A 13,616-nucleotide genomic window follows, 5' to 3' on the forward strand; every position below is an offset into this window, starting at 1 on the left:
AAGTAACGGTTTCTGTATTTTCCCATCACAATCTGCCATTGTTTTCTTACCAAAATGCTATGTGAATCCCCATTTTATTACCTGCTCAATGTACTCATGTTGACAAGTACTGGCAATAAACCTCTATTTCAATAGCAATAACGTTAACCAGGGAGTGGAACTTCTGCATGAGTGCATTAACATCTATGCATTAGGCCATTCATAATAATAAAATGAAGGATATATGACTTCACTGTTTGGTTTTGACTTTGTTGTAATGCTTTTTAGATAGAATTGGGATGTCAGGGAAATCTACTTGCTCCACAAAATGGTTTCCATCTAGTTTGGGGTCAATTCACATTGCTGATTTTATATTATTTATTTTCTGACATCATTACAATGAATGTCTGATAAACCATAAAGTTGATGATATGTTTATCTTCTCAGCATACACAATACCTGCTGGTATTTTAAAATATCCCTTCTCCTTCTGCAACTTAGTTGGACAATCCAACTTGCTCTGTAGGCTTGAATATAAAAGCAAATAGGAGCCTTGATTTCCCCATTTCATCACCTCTAGAGAACAATTCATAAAGCGCGGAAGTTCTAACTAGTCAATCAATATTTGCTACTTAAATCAGACACACCTGTTGTTATTAAAAGTGTTCTTCTGAAGATGATGCTAAATAAAAGAGAAGAACTGATCCAACCTCTGATTGGAGTTCAGACTCAGATACTTGAGGAAATGGTGTCGGTTAGCCATATTTAGAGTTTTCCTGTTTGACTTGTGCCCAAGGAGAAATAATGAAAAGAGATCTCCTTAAAAGCATCATGTTATGAAATACTTCATTGGAACCTGGCTAAATGGTGCTGTTGGCAAGTGTACTTTTTCCTCCTAATGATTGTACAAATTAAAACTGGTGTTAACATTACAGGATAGCTCTACACTATCTTTTCTTGAAGAATAACTACGGAACTGGGAATGATCCACACTTTGAAACTGATCAGGCTGTTTATCAGCTACTGGAAATGCTGTTATCTCATTCAGTCCACTTTCATTTCAGAAGCCAGATACTTAATGGCATCTGAAGCAGCACAGAAAGTCTTTTGCCACAATCACTTGATCACCATTAAAATGAACTTTTTTGAGATTTCTTAAATTGGGTAGAGTTGTGTTTGAACAATGGAATAAGTGAAGTGGATTTGGTTGTGGTGATGTATTGGCTGGGGAAGAGAAGATGTGCATAGTGTAATCTTACAGTCCAGTGATATCTGAACAGGAAAGTCATAGAGTGTTGTCTTCCTGCTCTTTAGTAAATAATAAAACTAGTTAACTCATTTACAGAGCTCTGCAAAATGACATCTAGCATTTAGAGCTGTTCTGAAAATTACTATGAGAGATTTAGCAACCATCAAACATGTCAGCACTCAAACACAACTGGCAGCGAAGGGATAAGCCTCCTGCCCCGTTAAAGAAACAAAGCTTTTTTAACTGATGAAGTATGTGCAGCTCTTACTCTCTTGCCTCATACCTGTTAGTTTATCACAAATGCGCTCTCCATACCATTTAAACTTATGGGACTTACAGTAGGATGTCACTGAGCTGACATCTAGTTACCGATTTATATCAACTGCCTCTTACATTCTGATGTAATGGTGCATGACCTATCAGCAAGAAATTCAAGCTAGCATGATTGATTAGACTGTGTGTTAATCTTTCTATTAAAAGGGGGGGGGAAAGCTCTTTTCCTTAACCTCAAGTATGCCATTTAGATTTTCCCAGGCTGGGGAGCATCAGACCTGATACTGTATGTCACAACCCAAGACATCCCTGCTATACCCACATACCCACACAATTTACCTCCACATATTCTGTAAATAGAATCAACAATTAATGTAATATTGGAGTCTTTAGCTAGAATAAGGAGTGATAAGCAGGGTAATGTTAAGGCAGGTTTGCTGCAGCGTAGTAATTGTCATATATCTTAGCATGCTTTATTATTGGAGGACATGACATGACATTGTACAATATAAGGCTGAATCAGTTCTTGTAGCTGTGCAGAGACAGAGCCAATACATCATCATCAGTAGTGGTAGTATGGTAAGGACTTTGGGTGAAGAAACATTTTTTTAAAAGTGATGGGATGAAACAAAGCCAATGCCTAGCTCCCTTGGGAACTGGGGTCTGCTGTTGGGCTAAGATTCCTGGAAGAAGGGATAGCCCTGCATGCTGTTTGACTATCTCACTTTAGGACTGGTGCATACATGTAAATAAAGGAGATTACACTTCTAATATGCCCATATATCTCCTCCATTGGGGAGCTGTCCGGCAAGGCACAAGCTCTGTGCTACCACTTGAAACTGAAACTGGTATCAGAAGAAAAGGCAATGTTGTTGTTGTTATTACTATAGGGGTGGTTAGGAAATGAATCTAATCACATAAGAAGCAAAGGCCTGTGAGCTCCAATGTATGGTTATTAAGTTCCCCTGAAGGTTCCCTAGCTGTCATGCTAAGCCTGATGGGATGAGTATAGGATAGTTGTCAAGTTTCTAGTATGGGAGTAACAATCCACATGAGATGTAGTATGGGAGTGACTGTACTAGTAGCTGTGTTAAACCTCTGAGCACGCCCAGACATTTCCAGAAGTCAAACTGAGCTGAGTGTTCATGTCAAGCCAGCTGGAGCAGGAGAGGGAAAGTTTCTCTATTCCACTGTCTCTCTGTATGTTTGTATATGTCTGTATGAATGGGCTGAGACAATCTCACTCCCCTCTGGAAGACCTCAGAGATTTTTGTGGGGTGTCACTTGCCCACCCATGAAGATGAAATATGCATTTTCTGAAGAACCTGGGGAAAGAACCCCAGGGGAGCTCTAAGAGTGAAAGGCCTCTCTGAAGATACCAGGATGCCCAGAAGGCAGATCCTGGGACATGGTGTTGTGAAAGAGATCAGGTGGCAATGAGGAAAAAAGTACATGGAATTCCTATTTCATGAACTTCCATCCCTCTGTAGTGACCATAAAATGCTGAGTCTGGGTGGGTTCGAGGTTCCCAATAAGCAGATCACAGAACTGTACCAGTACTCTGGAAAAGGAGTGTGGGTGTGTGGAATTTAGTGTAAGAATTGGGTTTCTTCCACTTCTAACTCACCCAGCTGAATCCAGCATCATTTGGTGACTGTGAAGGAATTGTCATAGAATCAACCATCTGATGGCTGTAGAGTGAGTGGCCTGCATGAAGTAAATTGGTGTGCTCTGTCTAGTCCTAGTGCATATCTGTTCACCTTTAGAAAACAAAACAAAAAAAGCAAACAGAAAAGTGCACACCAAAACCCTAACCCATCAGAATGGTCTCACAGGGAAACTCCAACTCACGGAAAACTTGGTTCTTTAGTGCTGTGCTTCTAGCCAAATGACTCATATTGCTTAGATGACAAGCAGACTGCCTCCAGGGATAGAAGTGTGGCTGATCCGGCAACTAAAGGCAGGTAATGTTTCAGAGAAGGGAGACCTGAGACAAATTTGATAAGATTTGGTTAAATTTTTTAGAAACCTTTGGTTAACCCCTAGCAGATGGAAAGTGAGATGTCACTGGTCTTTCCCATCTCAGTCCCCTTTCCTTTCCTCCCCTTTCCCTCCCTTCCCATTCCTTTCCTTTTTTGTTCTTTTAACTTTTTGTCTGTTCTTCCCTTATTTTTGAAAAAAAATCATAATAATAGAAAATAATTGTCTCACAGATGGGCATCTCAGTGAGCTCTGGAAGTGGAAAAGTGAGTGAATTGCTCACCTTCTAAGGGGGGCACCTCTAGTTCAGAATCTAAGTAGACATTTGGGTCAGTATGAAGGAGTTGTGACCACTAGCAGATCAGTCTCCACTACTGTGAATCTAGTACCTTTCAGCACCAATGTATTCATGCTTAAAAAGGGCAGGAGGAAATAACAAAGGAACAGGAAAGTATGAGAACTTATCTCCTTGGATGTGTAGTGAGAACTTCACCTTTAAAAGTCAACCCAAACTTATTGAGCATTCCACTGGCAACAAACTCATGAATACGAGCTATAGTTTGCCATAGCACATGTACGCTATTTGGCTTATTACATATCTTAGGCTATGTCATTTCTTAAGTTATGTACCACAGTGGTTTGTTTTAAGGAAAGCCTTTTATGGGTAGCACCTTTAAAGGGACATGGTCAACTTGAAATCTAGTCCATTGACAGTCAGACTGTGCAGGTGAGCCGATTGCAGGATCAAGGCCTCATTGACTGACTGACTAAGTGGATAACAGTGAAAAAGACTTTTCACAATAGGTAAAACTTCCAAAAGTACCTAAGTGACTTAGGAATCTGAGGTTTCAGAGTAGCAGCCGTGTTAGTCTGTATCCGCAAAAATAACAGGAGTACTTGTGGCACCTTAGAGACTAACAAATTTATTAGAGCATAAGCTTTCATGGGCTACAACCCACTTCTTCAGATTCTTCTTCTTAGGAATCTGAGGCCCACTGACTTTAAGTAAGATGTAGACTCTTAAGGGACAGATATTTAGGTGCAGATAGGGGCTTAGTGGAATTTTCAAAAGCATGTAAACAGGTTAGGCACCTACTCTCATTGGAATCTGCATGTTAAGGTGCCTAAACACCTTTGAAAATGCGGCCCTAAGTCACTAGAACTTAAGCTCCTAAGTCAGGCACTTTTGAAAACTTTATCCAATGCACAAAGCAAAATCAGGGGAGAAAAAAACTAGAACAATAAGAGGGAAATAAAACATTTTCTTTAATGTCCCTTTAATTAGCCTCTAAAAATGAGGTTGCTTTTGATAATATTGCTCATTTGCTTATTCGCAGACTATCTGCTGTGTAATGAATATCAGCATTTTGTCAGTGGGAGAATTTGGTAATACTTCCATTGTTGCTCCAAAATATAACCATAGAGAATGGGAAATAAAGATGTATACTGTTATCTGTTCACACACTGGATTCGATTAATAGGGAATGGTGTTGAGAGCTACCCAATTTTCAAATGAAACAGCACCACATCCAAGTGGAAAAATAGATGGGATTTTCAGGCTTGAATAATAGGTGATGACCTCATGCAATGGGAAAAAGATCCCATTGGCTAAAGAGGTTAGAAGGTCATTTGGTTTATTTCAAAATCATAAGTTCCATATGTTAACTGATGCTCATTAGCCTGCAGTCTTAGCTGAAATACACTAAATGACACTGTTACGGCATAGGCAATATTGCACCTACCACAACCATGGCAAATTACATTAGATCAAAAGAAATAAGAGTGGGGAGGATGGCCAGTCAAAGCACTAGTGTCTGACATTAAAACAAACCCCAGGGCCTTATCCTGCCCTCACAGAAATGAGCAGCAAACTCCCAATGACTTAACTGGGAACAAGCCTTAAGTCTGTGCATAGGAAAGTGGATCTCCCAGCAAGCTTCATTTTCCTGATTAGAGAACAGAATTCACACCTCATTGAAGTGAATGGGGTAGGGAGAGGAGCAAGTTCATACCTTTGCTGCTGCTAAAGTTGGTCTGGAGACATTTATCATAGTTACCAGGTGAAGTGTGCCTTGGACCCTTTTAAGTTTTTGTCTACACTACGCACCTTTTAGTGACACTGCTGTGCCGCTACAGCCCTGCTGCTAAAAGGCGCTCAGTGTAGCCGCTGTTTGTTGGCAGGAGAGAGCTCTCCCACTGACAAAAAACTTCCACCGCCAACGAACGGCAGTAGCTTTGTTGGCAGGAGAGCGCTCCTGCCGACAAAGCGCTGTTCACACCGACGCTTTTTGTTGGCAAAACTTTTGTCATTCGGGGGAATGTTTTTTTCACAGCGCTAAATGACAAAAGTTTTGCTGTTCAGTTTCCAGTGTAGACAAAGCCATAGTCTTTCTCAAGTCCACCCTCTTTGGTGATAGCCCAGATGTCCTGCACCTTGCTAGGGTGGAACCTCATGGTTTATCTGCTTTCTGACTGGATTGCTGGGCTGCAGCCCCCTGGCTCACAACTGGGTTAAGGACACAGGCCCAACTTAGCTTGGACACCTGTATGAGTTTCCCTTTGGGAGCTGTCACAGAACACATCTTCAAAACAAAGCAGTGTTTATTCATTCCTCAAAGGCACCTAGCATGTAAAGCGGAGGTAAAAACAATAGAAGGCTGGCACACAGACATATTACTTACACCTTTGTAAATTCCCCTGAGCCCAGCTAACTCCACCTCTGACTGGGAGAGGCAGACTGCACCTGCTTCCAGCATCTGCGTCTCTCTGTGTGAATTCGCTGGCCTGTCAGCTCACCCAACACCCCTTCCTTTTTTAAGAACTTTGAGATTTTAGATCCTCTTTAATCCCAGGCTCAGCCTTGGGAAATCTAAACCATTCTAGCCTAGTTGGAGCAAAGATGGATAGTTTCTTCCCTGTTGATAGCCCAGCCATTATCTTAGTTGTTTTGAAGGTGTAACTGAGGTTGTCTTGTCTTAGCCAGTGTTTCATTACCTGGGGTTTTCCCCATTTACACCCTCCTTTGATTTAACTCCCCATCATAAGCAAACAAATAAAGGCATGCACCATATTCATAACAAATAATACAGAGATTTCCAATGTGATCACATCAATTTTCTACAAGACTGGTTTAAAGGTGATATGCAAAAGAAAAAGAAATAATTGGGTGTGTGCCCCTTTTTAACGTATAAAGAAGGCCTGCAAGACTTTTAGCTCCTTCTTTTCCTCCCACTTGGGTTTAACATTTGAAATCCATTTTTTGTTTGCCCTGGAGCTCTGTTGGCAGAATTGTAACGTAACAAGGAACAGTAGAGTGAATACTGAGCAACTGAGAGACAAAAGGAGTTTTGTGTTTCCATTATGAAAATGATACTTGCAACAACGACACTCCCTTGGGCCTTTAAATCCCCCCAAAAGAGGAAATTAATAAAATCTCCCTACCCTAAATAGAGTTTTGATCCAAAATAGGGAGTACTGCCAGAGAGTCCCTGAAGTGCGCTACGGACTCGGCTATTGCTCCGCATTCCGTGTGTAAGGTGCTCAGATACTATGGTGCTGGAAGGCAGATTAGATAAATAGATTTGTTTTTGGTAATACAGGGTTCCCATCTGCCACTCTTTTGGCCTGGAATCCCATGTCCTCTCACACTATGTCCTGAAACACTTGCCACCATTTTTCGTCCATATTTCCTTTCCTGTCTGTTCTCTCTCTCCCTTCTTGTCCTCTGTTCTTTGCTGACTCTCTTCTCTTTGGTAGTTTCAGTCGCCATTCACCCACTCATCAAATGGCTACTTGCTACTGGGATGCAGGGGGGGAAGGAGGAAGGTGAGAGGCATCCATCCATGCCACTACTCATGCCTGAGCTGAGTGCCATTAGAGTACAGGAGCAGAGAAAGGACATCTGGGCTGGTGGGCTGCGGACTGAGCCTGCAGCCCTGTAGATGTGAGTCACTCTTGGAACCACTTACAATAGGAGCCACAAGGGGAGAAAGTGTGTGGGCACTAATGGAGGGGGAAAAAAACCCTTGAAAATAAAGTTATAAGCCATTGAAAAATAACTTTTGCACATACTTGCTGGTCAACTGCTAAAAATTAAGCAGAACTTAATGAAACCCTGTCCTGTATCTATCATCATCTGCAAGGACATCACAAGCAAAAAATCGCACTTATAATTCCATGGAAGTGCAGCTCTAATAGGGAAACAATCTTGTAAGAGCATGGCCCCTCCTATCTCTGTGCCTGATCCACTAGGGATAGCTGCCTACCTTTAGTTAAGTGGTAGAGGTGTGAACTTTGGTGTTAAAGGTCATGGGTCCCAACTCTGCTGGTGAGCTGTGGTGGGCGTTGTTACCGTGGCAACAGTGGAACAATAGTTTAGATGGGACTGAGGTATTTTTACCAGTATGTCATCTAGCCCTGCCCAGTATAATAGCTACAGATGTGGAGGGTTTTTCAATTGCTTATAACTTAATTTTTTCTTCATTATTCTAGGCTAGGAGGCACTTCTTCGGTGAGGATCAATGACATGCCAAGTTTGGAGTCCATTGGACAGCCATTTTTGTGTTATCGGTGAGCTGAAAAATGCCTTAAGCTGTTCGAAAGATGAAAATATACAACTTAACATGGAAAAATGGGTTTTCCTGAGATTTCCTATTTTAACACTCCCCCATCCCCCTGGGGTGAGTGGATACATGAAAATGTTGCAGCCACACAGGATCACTTTTCAGAAAGATATGAATGAGTGAAATCAATGTGTTTCAATGCAGGTATGACTGAAACTTTTACTGTAGTTTTTGCTGCAATTAACATTATAAAATGTAACTGAGCACCGATCTGGCTAAAATGTATAGCTGTATGTTATAAAGATGTTTTCATGGAGACAAAAGGTGCTTTAGGACTGCAGCTGTGTAAAACTGGGATTTTAAATTATCCTAAATCTGACACCTTCCAACATTTTTTTACCAGTATATTTTTTTTAAAATACTGATTTATCTTGCATTTTCCAAAACAAGCCACTGTGAAAGTACCAAGAAAATACTTTTGCTTTGTCCTTTATGAAGCCAACTAGAATTTCAAACTGGAACAAATCAATAAAAATAAAGATGAAAATACGGTCAACATGTAAAAAGCTAGTGAAGAGAGTTAGCTGTGCATTCAGTTGACAAAAATGACACATTTATCCTGCTCTGCTGAGACGGGCTGGTAGGGTAGAAGATTCTCAGCATTTGTTCATTTAAAGATAAGAATAATTCCCTGCACACTGTACTACGAGCAGAATGCAAAGAGAATTCCTTCAAAGTCTGCTCAAGCCAGTAAACACACTTCTTCAGCAGTATAAGAATTCTTGCCCATCCTCTTGAAATTCCACAGGCAATCTGGCCAAGGCAGCTACTCCTAATTTCTGTTTAATGAATGATGTCTTATTCAACTCAGACTGATGTATAGGTCTTAAATATGGATCGAGACTTGCTATCTTGTGGATTCTCTGATGCACATGGTAAAAGAGTCAACACTGTGACTCATCTACATTGATTGAATTATGTTGTAGCAAAAACCTCATTTGGTTCATACAGATTTTCCGATCGAAATAAAACACAAAATAGCTCCCGTCCTGATTTTTCGCTCTTCTTTTCTCTTTCACTTCCTCACACATATTTTAAATAGAAACTGGTTTACTGAGAACGATATATTTTCTAAGGACTCAAACACTGACTGATGAGCTTACCTGCCTATCATTATTTCCTTTACAGAATTTGTATTCAAATACAGTTTCTAGGCATGTGCTCACAAAATAAACATATCTATATTGATACTTACAATGATTGCAATTATTTTCAAAGGCAAGAAAAATCATGCCTGGGATCTGAGAAAGCGAAGTAGAATATTTTCTCTTTTGCCTGTAGATTTGACGGCTTGGAAAGTCCTATTATCCTAAGAATTAAATTGGCTTAGTCTAATGCATACAGATGGCAATGCCTTGTGCTAGGTACAGCTGTCATTTTTGTCCGCACACTAAAAAGGGGGAAAAGTGTTATCGGTCCACCTCCAAGAAAGAGCAAATTTTTACAACACAAAGGTGAGCTTGAGGGTCTGTTTTACATAATTTCATCTGCATGCAATGAGGCAACCTTGGGTTCTTTTAAAAATATTTTAAACAGAAATTCTGTCCTCAAAGTTATTCTGGATGTGCAGTATACTGGAAATACAATCAACTGGTATGTTGAAATATGGTTCCCCCCAAAGCTTTAGAGAAGCAGCATTTGTATCTTTAATAGCTGATGAGCCATTTGGTCAACCAACAGATTTACAAAGAAGCAGGCTAGAATAAAAAACTATTTATAATATAAAAAATACACATAGGTTAAAAGTAGATCACAATGATTAATCTTCATTAGAAGACTTTTAATCTTAAAAAATCAGAAGTGTATGCTTAAATTCATTGGTTATCAGTGCAAATGCATTTCTAACTCAAATGCTTTTGTGAATGTGTTTTCTGAGTATTAAAGTCTGTCTTTTTGTTTAAATTAGCCTTTCCATTCCCAAGGCAACCTCACATCATAGTCAATCCTAGTTCTGGGTGAGTACTACAAACAAGTACTCCTGAACATTTAATTTAATAATAATAATTATAACAATAAATAAATACTTATATAACCTATTAACTTTTCATCAGTAGATCTCAAAATGCTTTACAAAGGAGCTCAGTATTATTGATTTAGTTGGGAATTGGTCCTGCTTTGAGCAGGGGGTTGGACTAGATGACCTCCTGAGGTCCCTTCCAACCCTGATATTCTATGATTCTATGATTATCCCCATTTTACAGATGGGGACTCTGGAATAAAAATGGACATCCTTGCTTCTATGGCATTCCCAACTCTTTGTTTTTTATTAATTTCTGTATGCGCGATTCTTTTATTCACAAGAATGTTTAGAGAAAGCAAAAGTCTCACAAATACTTAAGTGAGTCTGTGATCACTTGAAGGGTCTTGCTGGAAATATTTGTGTGACCTTCTTGTTAATTTTCCTCCTCTTGTTTATAAAAGTTTGTCTTCCAGTTAGAGAGCAGAACCAATACCATATGGCTCAGGTGAAAAATCTCACACCATGAATGACAAATACAGACTAGGCAAAGACATACTTGTAGTGAATAGTTCATGAACCCTCAGAGAGTCTAATGTGATTGTATAATCAATCAATGTTAATCAAATACTTTCATATGAAAAACATGTTAATAGAAATTAGGACTCTTTTTGGGAATAATTCACAAGCAGAAAGGAAAAAAAGGTCAAATGCAGTGAATAAATTATTTAATATTAATGTTTTGCCTGTCTCGTCAGCATACGCCTCCTCATATATGAAAGAGCCACATAGACATGGGCCACAGAGAAACTCTTACTCCCCAAAACTTTGGGGACAAAAGTTGCAGGTTTGCTAATTTATCTTCAGTGGTGTTACACTCATGTGAGAAAATCTGGCTTACTGGTTCAAAACCACCTTACAATAAACTGAAGATTTTGCTAAAAGTTAAATACTTGTGTGTATGGTAAGAGAAAAAGATAGCTATAGGATTTTCCTTTAAAAATGTTATTAAAATACACATTTCCTGCCTAAGATCATGAGAAGTCTGAGCTGTGGGTTCATGGTTTTTCTCCTTGTGTGGGATATAGCAAGTACCATAATCAAGGAGAACAAACATAGGGGGGTAGAATGGAGTGGTTCTGATGTCACTCGGTCTGGAAGAGAAACTAAGGAGTCTAAAGTCCACGTTTCTCAGGATCATAAGACAAATACAATTATTTTCAAATGTGTTAATACTTGTTGCTAGTTAGATTTTAAAACAACTTCTGTAAATTTTTTCCTGCTTTTGGAGATGTTTCAAAAGAGTTTTTGTTTTAAACAAATGAACAAACCCCAAAATAAAAGAGAAACCCCCCTAAACCTTTACGGTCTGTTGACATGTTTGACTGATGGAAATTGGACATGCAGACAAAGTAAACTACTCTGGCTAAATGGTTTTGAATAGGATGATGGCCCCGCTGTTACATAAATCCGCCCTGCTGTCAGATCCCTGGAGCATTCTTTGTTCTGGCTTTGGAGAGACGACTTTTCAACTCACCAAGCAGAAAACTATGGCTGGTGCTGTCAGAACATCATACTAAGTGGACAAAATGACTATTGTCAACATAAGGGTTATAATTCTTTTTCAGAACTCCATCTGGTTCTGGCAGTGGGAACAGACTCAAGAATGGAGAGAACTTCTCTTCTGATGGCCTGAGTGCTCTTTCTGAGCTAAATTATAGCCCCTCCAACATTATTTTTCTTTCCATAGAACCATCAGTGACGGAAGACATGGGAGGTATCTTTCCTCCTCTCCTGTACTAAAGTGTAATTACCCACCCATCCCCCACCAATATTGCCTTAGTACCTGAAGCCAATGCTCTCTAGCACCACCTGAAGTAAATGAAAGAATCAGCTGCTATCAGGAACAAAAAGCCCTAAGAGTGAAATCCTGGCCCCATTGAAAACAATGGCAAATCTCCATTGACTTCATTGGGGCCAGGATTTCATTGTGCGTGTAGCTAAACCTGGATCTCCAAATGGTGAATATTTTAATGTTCTGTATTTCATTCAAACATAAATACATATACAGTAGGGAGGGGCTCACGGCAGAAAGTTCAAAGCCCAGTCTATACTTTATGCCTGTCAGTGGTGTTGATTCTGCCCACTATAAAGATATTGGTGCAGTATCCAAGCTTTTGGAGAGTCAGTTTGGTCCAGGAGCTCGGGTGCAAGTCTGCAATTCTAACAAGCTGGGTTCCAATCTTAGCTGTGCAGTTAACTGGCTGTGTGATCTTGGACAGGTCACTTCAAGTCTCTATATTTCCTTGTCTTTGTCCCTCTTACCCTTTGTCTGTCAGCTTATTTGAAAAATTCAGCTCCCAAGATCAGATCCTGAATAGCTCCAAAGTTCAGGAGTATTTGGATCTGGGGGTTTGGTTTGGCCCTTCTGTATGAGACTGCACATCTAGTAAGGTTTTGTAATTGCTGTTTCGGTGAATAAGTGGTTCCATTTCCTAAAGTTAATTTAATCCAGTTCAGTGAGTTTAAACCATGTTGTTGTCAACATCTGAGCAGATAAAATGTGATTCTGAGAACTCTGTGAAAACATGACCTAACCTTTCCCAGTGTTATAAATAATAATAATACAATTTAAGGGGGGGAAATGCTTGAAGTAGGTTAGAAAACACTCATGTTAAAAGGCAACCTAACAATGTGGGGAAAGAAAACTACATGGGGATAAGTTTTCATTATTAGTTTTGGTTAAATAGGCTAAAGGCTGTTTACCACATGGCAGCAGGAGATACCATGTGGCTGCAATCTGAACATGGCTGCTGTTAGCAGATACTACTTGTTTTTCCCTTTTGTTTTTCTCTTGGATTATATGTCTGTGCTTGACATTAAGGAATTCTAAAAACATTTGTTTGATGCCTGCAAAATAGAATTCTTAATATGGCATGGAAAGCCTAGTTAGCGGGTAATACATTTGAGTTTATTTTATGGATTTTTGCATGTCATTTTCTATGAGCAGAAGAGACAGCCTAGTAGAGGCTAGAATAAAGAATCCTTTTAATCCATCCAGTCTAGGTAAATGCTGAGTCCTGAACAACAGAGACTGAGGGTTGGATTAACCCCTGCTGCTTCAGAGAGGTTAAAATTACACATCCCTCTGCCAGCCAGGGCTGCCAAAAGGGGTTTATCCTTTGACAGAGAGGAGAGGCTGCCATATTTTCACCAATACTCTCACCTTAAATTGCAAACCCTAAGAGGTCAAAAATCATGTGTCAGGCATGCCAGAATCCTGAGGCTGGCTTAAAAATTATAGAACTTTGTTTTTTCTTTCCATTGTGGTTTTTGAGCCTTTAGGTTACATTTGGGTCATGTTTTAAAGCTTTTCTCAAAAACCACGAGGGCTAGAAACTTACCTTAAAAAAAAAAAGTTGAGATTCTTATATTCATATATAATTGCTTGACTCCAGAATCTGGGGCTAAAAACACCAGGTTTCATGAGACTCATGATAAAATTGTGATTGTTGGCAACACTGTCACCTAAGGAAAGCAGCTTCAATTTCTGCCT

The sequence above is a fragment of the Terrapene carolina genome, unplaced genomic scaffold, assembly GCF_002925995.2.
Source record: "Terrapene carolina triunguis isolate 2854851 unplaced genomic scaffold, T_m_triunguis-2.0 Scaffold111, whole genome shotgun sequence".
Lineage (NCBI taxonomy): Eukaryota > Metazoa > Chordata > Testudines > Emydidae > Terrapene > Terrapene triunguis.